This window comes from Pseudorca crassidens, chromosome 3, assembly GCF_039906515.1.
Source record: "Pseudorca crassidens isolate mPseCra1 chromosome 3, mPseCra1.hap1, whole genome shotgun sequence".
In the NCBI taxonomy this organism is placed as follows: domain Eukaryota; kingdom Metazoa; phylum Chordata; class Mammalia; order Artiodactyla; family Delphinidae; genus Pseudorca; species Pseudorca crassidens.
This window is the reverse complement of record NC_090298.1, coordinates 15,616,419-15,628,445: the sequence shown is the minus strand read 5'-3', so window position 1 is coordinate 15,628,445 and position 12,027 is coordinate 15,616,419.

Sequence of the window (12,027 nt, the reverse complement as noted above, 5' to 3'; positions counted from 1 at the left end):
CTGATATGACAGTTGCTACTCCAGCTTTCTTTTGATTTCCATTTTCATGGAATATCTTCTTCCATCCCTTTACTTTCAGTCTGTATGTGTCCCTGGGTCTGATGTGGGCCTCTAATAGACAGCATATATACGGGTCTTGTTTTTGTATTCATTCAGCCAGTGTACGTCTTTTGGTTGGAGCATTTAATCCATTTACATTTAAGGTAATTATCAATATGTATGTTCCTATTACCATTTTCTTAATTGTTTTGGGTTTGTTATTTTAGGTCTTTTCCTTCTCTTGTGTTTCCTGCCTAGAGAAGTTCCTTTAGCATTTGTTGTAAAGCTGGTTTGATGGTGCTGAATTCTCTTAGGTTTTGCTTGTCTCTAAAGGTTTTAATTTCTCCATTGAATCTGAATGAGATCCTTGCTTGGCAGAGTAATCTTGGCTGTAGGTTTTTCCCTTTCATCACTTTAAATATGTCCTGCCACTCACTTCTGGCTTGCAAAGTTTCTGTTGAAAAGTCAGCTGTTAACCTTATGGGGATTCCCTTGTATATTATTTGTTGTTTTTCCCTTGCTGCTTTTAATATTTTTTCTTCATATTTAATTTTTGATAGTTTGATTAATATGTGTCTTGGTGTGTTTATCCTTGGATTTATCCTGTATGGGACTCTCTGCACTTCCTGGATTTGATTGACTATTTCCTTTCCCATATTAAGTAAGTTTTCAACTATAATCTCTTCAAATATTTTCTCAGTCCCTTTCTTTTTCTCTTCTTCTTCTGGGACCCCTATAATTCAAATGTTGGTGCATTTAATGTTGTCCCAGAGGTCTCTGAGACGGTCCTCAATTCTTTTCATTCTTTTTGTTTTTAATTCTGCTTTATGGTAGTTATTTCCACTATTTTATCTCCCCGGTCACTTATCCGTTCTTCTGCCTCAGTTATTCTGCTATTGATTCCTTCTAGAGAATTTTTAATTTCATTTATTGTGTTGCTTATCATTGTTTGCTCTTTAGTTCTTCTAGGTCCTTGTTAAATGTTTCTTGTATTTTCTCCATTCTATTTCCGAGATTTTGGATCATCTTTACTATCATTACTCTGAATTCTTTTGCAGGTAGACTGCCTATCTCCTCTTCTTTTGTTTGGTCCAGTAGGTTTTTACGTTGCCCCTTCATCTGCTATATATTTCTGTCTTCTCATTTTGCTTAACTTACTCTGTTTGGGGTCTCCTTTTTGCAGGCTGCAGGTTCGTGATTCCAGTTGTTTTTGGTGTATGCCCCCAGTGGGTAATGTTGGTTCAGTGGCTTGTGTAGGCTTCCTGTTGGAGGGGACTGGTGCTTGTGTTCTGGTGGATGAGTTTGGGTCTTGTTTTTCTGGTGAGCAGGACTGCATCTGGTGGTGTGTTTTGGGATGTCTGTGAACTTATTATGATTTTCAGAAGCCTCTCTGCTAATGGGTGGTGTTGTGTTCCAGTCTTGCTAGTTTTTTAGCATGGGTTGTCCAGCACTGGAAGTTGCTGGTCATTGAGTGTAGCTTGGTCTTAGCTTTGAGATGGAGATCTCTGGGAGATCTCTCACCAATTGTTATTATGTGGGGCTGGGAGGTCTCTGGCAGTCCAATATCCTGAACTTGGCTCCCTCATCTCAGAAGCTTAGGTCTGACACTCAGCCTGAACACCAAGACCCTGTCAGCTACATGGCATTTCCTCGTAAACCAGAAGGGAAGATCCTTGAGGACAGAGAATATCCTTGTTTCTCTAGTGCCTGTTACAATGCCTGGTCCACTGCAGAAATTCAATATGTAATCGGGAAGAACAAATCTGACTCCTTACCGGATCAGTTTATTTTACTTTAACCTTTGTATTTAATTGTTTTTGCTTTATCATACTAGCTCAAGCAGGCCTGAAATCGAGCAAGACCCTGTGGGGCCCTCCCAAGTACAAATCCTTCCTGTGTCCTTCATTTCTATAAATATATTCTTGACTCAGAATTGTAAGTTAGAAAATTCCATAGTTTATTGAAAAAAGTGTCAGTATATTTGAATAGACATATATACCGACAGAATAAAACTATGAATCATTGTGTGAATTAGAATAAAATTGAATAATTTCAAATAATAAAATATTTATTTCAAGCTCTCTTTAAAAAATCAAATATTTCATAATAAAAATAACTTGGAAGCTGCTTTACAGATGTAGTTAAATGAGTTTTAGCCAAATTTGCAGTGGGACATAAGAAAGAAAAGATATCAACAAAGACCGTATGTAAAAAAGCATGTATTCCTCTTGGGGAGGTCAGGATTTCAATGTGGATTTTGGGAGACAAGTTAAAAGAAGTGTTTTAATTACTGAAGCAGAAAGATTCAAATTTACTTCCCAAAATGAAAGAGAAGGTAAATTGTGACTGTTAAGTTGAACCTAACTCAGGATATCCATCCTCTAAAAATTTTTCATCTGCAACTGTGTAGACAGTTGGTTCTTTATTTATTAAACATTAGTTTACTAAATTAGAATTCCAAATAAAAAATGTAGCCATGAAACAGAAACTCTCATTCATTGCTGATAGGAATGCAAAATGGTACAGCCACTTAGGAAGACAGTTTGGCATTTTCTTACAAAGCTAAACATATTCTTACCATACTCTCCAGCAATCTCACTCCCAGGTATTTATCCAAATGAGTTGAAAACTTATGTCTACACAAAAACCTGCACATGAATGTTTATAGCAGCTTTATTCATAATTGCCCAAAATTGAAAGAAACCAAGATGTCCTTTGGTAGGTGAATGGATAAACAAACTGTGGTAAATGCTTACAGTGGAACATTATTCAGCTATAAAAAGAAATGAGCTATCAATACATGAAAAGACATGGAAGAACCTTAAATACATATTGCCAAATGAAAGAAGTCAATCTGTAAAGGCGATGTACTGTATGATTCTAAGTATATGACATTCTGGAATAAGCAAAAACTATATATTCGGTAAAAATATCAGTGGTTTCCAGGGATTTAGAGGAAGAAAAGAAGAGATAAATAGGAGGAGCATGAGATTTTTAAGGCAATGAAACTATTCTGTCTGATATTGTAATAATAGATACATGTCATTTTATGTTTGACAAAACCCATGGAATGCACAGCACAAAGAGTGGACCCTAAACTTTAGACTTTAGTTAATAATGAAATATCGACTTATCAATTGTAACAATTGTAATTGTAGCATTAGTGCTACACTAATGGAGGATGTTAGTAATAGAAAAAAGTGTGTGTGGTAAATAGAGGGTTTATGGGAAGTCTCTTTACTAACTGCCCATTTTTTTTTCCTGTAAACCTAAAACCACTCTAAAGAATAAAGTCTGTTAAAAAAAAATAGTAACTGTGAACATATTCCATGACAGTTTGTTATTTTCCTTGATCAAAGAATCAGGGATAACCTTTCACATCTTTTAGAGATATTATCTTGTTCAAACATTATTGCTGTTTATTAAATTCAAGTTGTGGTCATTTCTTTCTTTCACATTTATAAGTATAAATAAAACAAGTATAGTAAGGTGTACAATTAGAAAATAATCTATTATTTGTCTCCAGCCAAAAACTGTTAGCTGCTCTCTGTAAAGATAAAGGAGGTTTCTAGAGCTGTTCTTGAGTAACTCTTCCATTTAGAAGATAAAATATGCATAATGGTCAGTCAGGAAGTTCAGCACAGCTGGATTATGAAGTGCTTTGGGGAGGGCATGGACCAGTTTACGTATGGGGGCAGAGTGTAGTAGACATCAAGATTCCCAACGCTTTTTCTCAGAGATTCACAACTGTGAAAATCAAAGTGAAGGGAATGTGATTGCTTTCCCTATGGCAAGTGAAAAGAAGTGCAAGGAGATCTCTGAAAGAACATCCACATCATGGTCCAAAAGTATGGAAGTCTTAAATGAATCCTGGCATCCAACAAGAAAGGAGGAAGGGAGGCAGTGATCCCAGTTCACGATGTGCTTGATGCTGGAATTGGTCCTTTTATCACCTTGGAATTGGTTCTATGTGAGACTTGAAAAAGCTAATTAGTAAAGCTGTCATATCTGGTGTTCAAGCCCACTAAGGTATTGATTCCCATAAACTAAAAATTACATGGGGATTGGGGATGGTTCTCACTTGATTGACTCCAGTAGCCAGAAGAGAGAGTAGCTAAACAGTGGTCTTTCTATAGAGTAGCCAATTCCCTGCCACCAACACACGCTGTCGTGATCTGGTACTAAGTGTGGTTGACTGAGATATAGGCATTGACCTTGAAGGCATTCACCAATTTAGCATGAAGTTCATTTTTCATTGGGACAGAAAACTGAAAAATTAATGCCTGTGGAAAAGTACTGCAAACATGGCAATATTTTTCATAGATACCATGGCATTTTCCAGAAAATGAAATTCATCTAAAACTTCAAATTGAGGTTCATTGAGAACTACTACTTAGCAAATAATATCCCCCAGCTGTCATGGGAGTAGGACCAAACGGACTGGACTCCACCCCTCTCCAGATGCTAAGAAGCCAGAGATCTGAGCATTTAAGAGGAGGAAATTTGGGGCTTTGAAAGTGTCCTAAATGGACTGTTGTGTCCTGCAGCTAGTGAAAACTCAAGGATTGATCTGGACTGGACTGGGGCACGTTATTTACCTCCCAAAAAAACACTAAAATAAAGATGACCCATCATGTGCATGAATGGAAATAGGTTCAGGGTGTATTGTTGGCACAACTTTAAGACAAAAATCCATGTATCAAACAGATTTTCTATTTATGGTCACTAATTATGCAGAATACTAAATCAGGGACACTGTTTTAAGAAGGTTTTAGTTTAAAATTTCGTATTGTCTATGATTGCTTCTTTCCATCAATCCATATAGAAGAAAAATATATCCTGATAGATAAAATAAACTAAATGTCTCACCAAAATATAGACCCAGGTTAAAATAAAATAAGCCTGTAAGGAAGAAAAAGGATCAAAAAGTCCTGTGTGACCTAAAGGCACCAAGGTAGAAATTAGGATGTGTAGATACATGCCTGTGAATGAAGCCTGGTACAGACACCTGTGCTGAGAAGTGCTCAGAAGAAATAAAGTTGATTAATGCAAATTTTCAATATTTCACTCTCATTCTAAGGACAGTTAACTACATTTATCCACAATTATTCACAGGACTCCAAAAAATTTTAAATCCTCAACCTATCAGGCTCTCGTTAGCATGCTATTTAGAATAATCTAAATAGATACAGGGTGGTACTCTAAAGGGTGAAAAATAAACATCTTTATAAAACTAATTTCTCACTTGTGGCCACTCACTTTCCTACCTCTGACCTGAGGCTGCCAGCAACGTCACACTAGGTACTAATGCTGCAGGTCTTCTTGGACTTTAAACCAGGACAGTGATGGATTGGGTGTTTGGGAAAGCAGGGATACTTACAAATTTGAGTCCTGCAGACAGAAAAAAACAGAGCTATGCTTGGCTAGCTGGGAATCCTCAAGCATGGTATTAATTCTCTCTTGGTTTCAGGTTCTTTATCTATTAAATGAAAGGATTGGATTGGATAATGATTTGTAAGATAACTTCCGGTTTTAGTGTTCTATGATATTTTGAATATAATCCAGGCTTTTGATTCTGCCAGGAGCCAATTTGTTTTTTGAAACTTTGAAATGTAACCAGATTTATCATTCCTCTCTTTCCCACTCTGCTCCCAAATCATTTTGTTTTTCTTTGCGGGCTGAGCTTCTGAGGAGATACAGCATATGCACAATTTGCTTTTGGAGACAATTACTCACATTTTCCAATAGAAATCTCATATTTCAATATTTTAAGAGTATTGAGTAGCAACATTCCAGATACTAATTGGAAAGCTGACAGACTGTGGATACAGAAATTAAAAGTATTGCAAAGAAAAAGTTATTTATCCTATCCATAAGAGAAAACAATTTTGTTATGTATTTAGATTCAAAGATGTCATATACTACCCCAAAATGTGAATCAGTTAGCATGATTATTATTTAATGAACATAAATAAAGCACAAATTATGTTGAAGTCCAATGCTCACTCTAATATAAAGGACAAAAAGCTATAACTAAAAAAAATTCAGATATTCAGATTGTGAAATTATTAACTACACATGAATTATCTTTGGGATATTCAGTCCCAAATTATGTTTATCTAATTTTGAGCAATTGATTTTTAAAGAATTAGAGTAGGGTGTTCCTTCTGATAGATTTGGTGATTAACAGAACTAAAACTCCTCTGAGCTAGATTCAGGCAATGCAAAACATGATTCTAATCCTCAATAAGAAATTCGCTATTGCTTTTGGCCTAGTTTCTATAGAGAACATGATGCAATTTCCATTAAACTCCTTCCTCAAAATACCCAGATCATCTTTTCTTCCTCCAGTTTTAGGTATGTGTGTTTTACCTTGGTTTGGAAAGATTTCAAACCTTGGGCCAAGTTCTGTGGCTCATGATTTAGAGATGAATAGTTAAAGCTTCATATTACTGTTTATAAAACAATTTATAAAATGCCATGAACTTTTAAACTATACACCTATGTACTGGATTGAATAGTATCCCTCCAAAATTCACATGACCCAGAAACTCAGAACATGACCTTATGTATTTGGAAATAGCCTCTTTGCAGGTGTAATAAATTAAGATGAAGTCATACTAGGTTAGAAGGCACCCTAAAACTAATACGACTGCTGTTCTTATAAGAAGATGAGACTTTGGACTCAGAAACAGACATAGAAGGAAGACAACCATGTGAAGACACAGGCAGTGATGCAGCTGTAAGCTACAGAATACCAAGGATTGCTGGCAACCACCAGAAGCTAGGAAAAAGCAAGGAAAGATTCTCCCCTAGAGCCTTCAGGAAGAGCATGGACATGCCAACACCTTGATTTTGAATCTGTAAACTTCAGAATTGTAAGTGGAAAATTTTCTGTTGTTTTAACGACCACAGTTTTCGGTACTTTCTAAAAGTAACCCCAGGAAACAAATACCCCTCCCCAACCAGTAAATTAGTAAATTTCCAAATATCCAATTAAGAATAATTTTCTTTATTTAAAAAATGTGAACTATTCACAAAGAGAGCATATATAAAACAAAGCAAATACAAAACATATGTGAAGAAAAACTGGTATGGACAAGAAATATAAAGAATATGAGAGAAATCACCTCCAAGATTTGAAAGAAAATAGAATATTGCTTGCATGTGGAAATTTCTCAAAGGTTTCTTCTCAGTCACACCTCTTTCCCTCTAGATATAACCACTTTCTTGAGTTTGATATCAATAATTTCTGTGGTATTCTTTGTTGAGTATGTGTTGCTATGCAGTATGCTTTGACTTCTTTTTGATATCATATAATTGAAATTCTGATATATATGCATATATATAAATATGATTTTTTTGCATAGTTATAATATTAGTTTACATGAATGCACCCTAATTTTCTTATCTATTGTATTGTTGATGAACACTTGGTTTGTTTCCAGATTGGAGTTACTTTGAGTAATATTTACAGTGAATATTCTTGTAATTATATCCTCATATATGTAGTAGCAATATGCTACTCTATACTATTATACCTAAAGTTCAACTGCTCAGAGGGTGTTTGACACTTTAAGTTATTTATCAATACTCTTGTACCAATTTTCATTCCTATAGCAGTAGATGAGTTTGCATTGCCGCACAACCTTTCAGACACTTCATATTCCAAGTTAATTAATTTTGGCCAACCTAGTGGGTATGTAATGATATTTCTTATGATTTAATGATAATGGTTTTCATTTTTATTACTCTGATTATTAATGATAGCAAGCATATATATAATTTTATTGGCCTTTAAGATATTTTTCCTTTATGATTTGCCTTTGCAAGATTTTTGCTCATGTTTTTCTATTGTGCTTTCTGTGTTGCCCTTAATAACACTGGAGTTGTCTCCATGGTCTAAGTGTCCATTCTTTGTTGGCTATATGTACAGTAACTATCTTCTCCCACAATATGAATATCACCTCATATATATTGTGATACCAAGCATCAGGGCATGAGACCAAGGATGTAAATGGTAGCTGAAACACACTTTGTGTTTCATTCACAGAATCATGTTCTTTATGTGGCTATAGCATCCAGGGAAGCTGATTTTTCTAATATAGAGTCTCCTTACCTTACGGCTTGTCCTTTCTCCCTTAGGTATTTTAAGAACAAAAGTTCTTAATACTAACATAGTAAATTTTATCAGCATTTTTCTGTATGTTTAGAACTATTTATAGATAGTTTAAGATGTTCTTTCATAACTTAAGCACTCACATGACTTGTAGATTATCTAATTTATTTAAAATTTTACTTTTAGGTCTTTAATAATCTGAAACTTTATTTTAATTGGATACTCAATTTTCCCAGAACCATTTAATGGAAAAAAGTCAAAAACCAAAACTTTGGTTTCTTCATTACTCATGATGACATATTTTCTGTAGTCAAATATATGATACTTTCTATTCCTATCCATTAGTCTGTTTGCTTCTGTACCAATTCCAAACCAGCTTTATTACTATTGCTTTACAATATGTTTTGATTTTTCACAAGTTCTCCCAAAAGTGTTATGATCATATTTGATCCTATGTGTGTGTGTGTATATATATATATATATATATATATATATGATTGATAGGTTATACAAACACATATGCACACACATTCACAAACCAAATTGAATTTTGATTGGTATGGTATTAAATCCAAACATCAATTTGGAGAAAATTGAGATAATTCAAATTCTGCTTTTTCCACTATATGAACTTAGTATATTTTTTTACTTATGTGATTGATTTTATGACCCTTTTCTTCAGAACCATGAGCTTGGAGAAGTAGGAGGAGAGGAGGGTTTACTTCTGGTTCATGCTTACTCTGAAGACATCTATGATTTTAAAGTAAGTGTGGGGAGGATTTCTTACAAGGTTCCCCACCTTGATAGTCCCGGGCCTAGATTAGTCTCTAGCTCTTAATTAGCTAAAACCAATTACAAGGTATCAGACAATGGTTTTAGGACAAAAGCAGCTGTGGTGCTCTGGTATTCTTTTTACCTCTCTGAGTTCATAACTTTTTAGTAAAATTATCATGGCTGTTCCTCACTCTTTTCAAACTCTTCAATACCAGTAAGGAAATTAAAGAAAATATATTGAGCATTTATAAAAGAGAATTGATTCTAAAAAATTAGCTCACTATTACAGGAAATAGAAGTCAAGTATACATTTTATAAAGGCCTATAATAAGCATTTATTTCGAAATGATAGCCTACGGAGGGCATGTGACATAATTGGAGGATTCATAAGAAGTTTAAATTAACTATATTAATATTTTAATTTTACTTTGTATTATATGTCAATAAATTAATAACTTAATGATAGAAAGCACAGGCTTCAAAAAGAAAAAGTTAATCTCTCAAAACATGGTTCAAATGTTTTGCTTTGGGCTCCTTAATTTCTTTGAAGATACTTCAAGGGTTGCTATGTGGGAATAGAGGACGGGCAAATGAGTTTGACCAAAGGCATTCAAATTTCCCTTCAACAAGTATAATTCTCTGTTTTTTTTTCTTATTAAATTGGGATTCCTCACACACATTTATTTGAAAGAACAGTTTCCACAGATAAGAAATATTTGCAAACCACTGGCCTCCAAAAGGAGATGAGATTCTCAAATATGCTGACCAAACAATGTCTCAGTTATATTGTAAGATCTGAGCACTGTACTTCATGAACTGTATTCAGTGGAAAATTATTTTAGTTCATTGTATAGAAATCTAAACCACATTATATAAGATACTGTTATTCAACAAGTATTCACTGGGTTTTGGCTAACCCACTGGGCATTGCTGATGGAAGAGTGACGAAAAAGAGACATGTTTCCTTGGGTGATGAAACTGACATTTCAATATGTGAGATAAAAAAAATATATAATAAAATAATGGTAAATATAGTGCCTGTATAATAATTATATTATTCAAACTGCTGAGTTAACAAAATGTCCCCAAAAGGGGGATGAAATTTCTAAATTATAAATGTAGTATAACTGTATCTGGATGTACAGAAAACTGATCAGCTAATTTTTACTTTAATTTAACAAGTACATAAAATTTACTTAGGAAGTGATACTTAAATTTGCAATTGAATCAGAAGTTAATATTGGTGACTGGTAATGGAAGGGATTTTTCATCTCTACATTCTGTCTTTACCTTTATATTCATGCATCTTTTAAATGACTTTTCCTTCTTATTTTTCTACTCCTATTACCTTTGGATTGCTTATATTTTTCTCTCTATAATGACCTTAAATGTTAGGGAAAAAAAGGAAAAGAAGAAGAAGAATAGATGAGAGGGTAGGGGTCAAGGACTTATCAAATTAAGCCACTCTTTCTTTTCATTTTTCAATTTGCATAGCACAAGGACATCCTTTGTGAAATATAACACTTCTGTTTCCTTCAGTTTATTGGATCTTGCCTCTGGACAGCAATAAAAGTAGATGACACTGGAGAAACCCTAAAAGACTTCTCCATGGCAAAGTCAATAAACTCATTCCCAAGCTGGGAATAGCATGTCAGGTCAAGCTGGCAGTGGCATCTGTTGCTGTATTGATTGTCAGGGTTTGTTCAAAAGCTCCAGCCAGTTAAATGGGTGTCTCCTTTCTCCTCACCTATCTATATGTGTTCCCCTAAGGCTACAGTCCAGCCGAGGACACAGGAGGTCCGAAATTAAAGTAGCACCATTCTTCAATGCTCGGACATTATAAGCAAGCTTTCTTGCTATCATAACTGCTGGAATAACCAAACAGCAGTCAGCTCAGTGAGGCTTCTGTCCAGAAGGAAAAAAATATATCAGATAGTAACGCACTAAAGGGAGCAGTCTGTTTCCTTTAAATTAATTTGAATTTGAGGGAGTGTTTTGCTTTTTTATTTCAATTTTTATGATGAATAAATGAGTAGAAATAGATTATTTATCCCTTTTTACCTCTCTTACTCTTTTACCTATCATTTTACATCAGAGATTAAAAATATTTTATGAAATTGTAAAAACTTTGTGTGTGTATAAAATACCACAAACCGTTTACAGTATTAACAAATATATTGTGACTAAGAAAGTCATGATTAGATGTAGTAATATTGATTCCATAAATAAATATTTGAAACATAATATGTACATACACAAATATAACCCACATAATCTGAGCTGTGGTATTTTCCCACATCAGTTGCATTTTTCTATTTATAAAAACATACTTTTATATAGCATCTGGGATATTTTATCACTCAAAGTTTTAATTCTGTTACTTAAAAACAACTATCTTTAGGCTAAAATTTTTTGGAAAAAAATTAGTATTGTATGTCCTATGTAAGTTTACAATTTAAATGGTATTTTAACAGTCTTACAATATGCTTTTTAAAAAGGTTTGACCACAAATTGTGCTATTGAACAACTTATATTTTAAAAATGTATTTATTTCTTTTTTATTTATTATAAGATAAACAAGCAGTTCTTAAAGACATCAATATAAAAGTACTCTGTGATAGACCATTTAATCCTATGAGATTATCTTTTGTTCACTGTTATAATAAGTATGTTACTGATGAAAGCTTTTATCATTGTGTATATCCATACACACACATACACATATGTACACGTACATGTATCCATTTGCAGATGTAAACTAAGGCTCAGGAAAAATATGCAGCTAGCTGAGACAGGAAACCAAATCTGCAGACACCCAGCCTGGCATATTATTGCACTGTGCAGGATGGACTGATCCAGAAGGTTCTGCAGAGTATATTTGACAATTGAAATGGTTCCTTCACTCCCTTTTAAGTTGGAGTTAATTCGGTGAACTTTCCTTGGCCAATTCTTTCAGATTTATAGCATTCTTTTGGTACCTAAATTTTGTAAATTACTTCACTTCAACTTATACTTTTTGAGCATGTAATATGCTCAAATCGATGTGTTTGGTACTATGAAATAGAAGAGTATCATTGAAAAACTCTTTTCCTGAA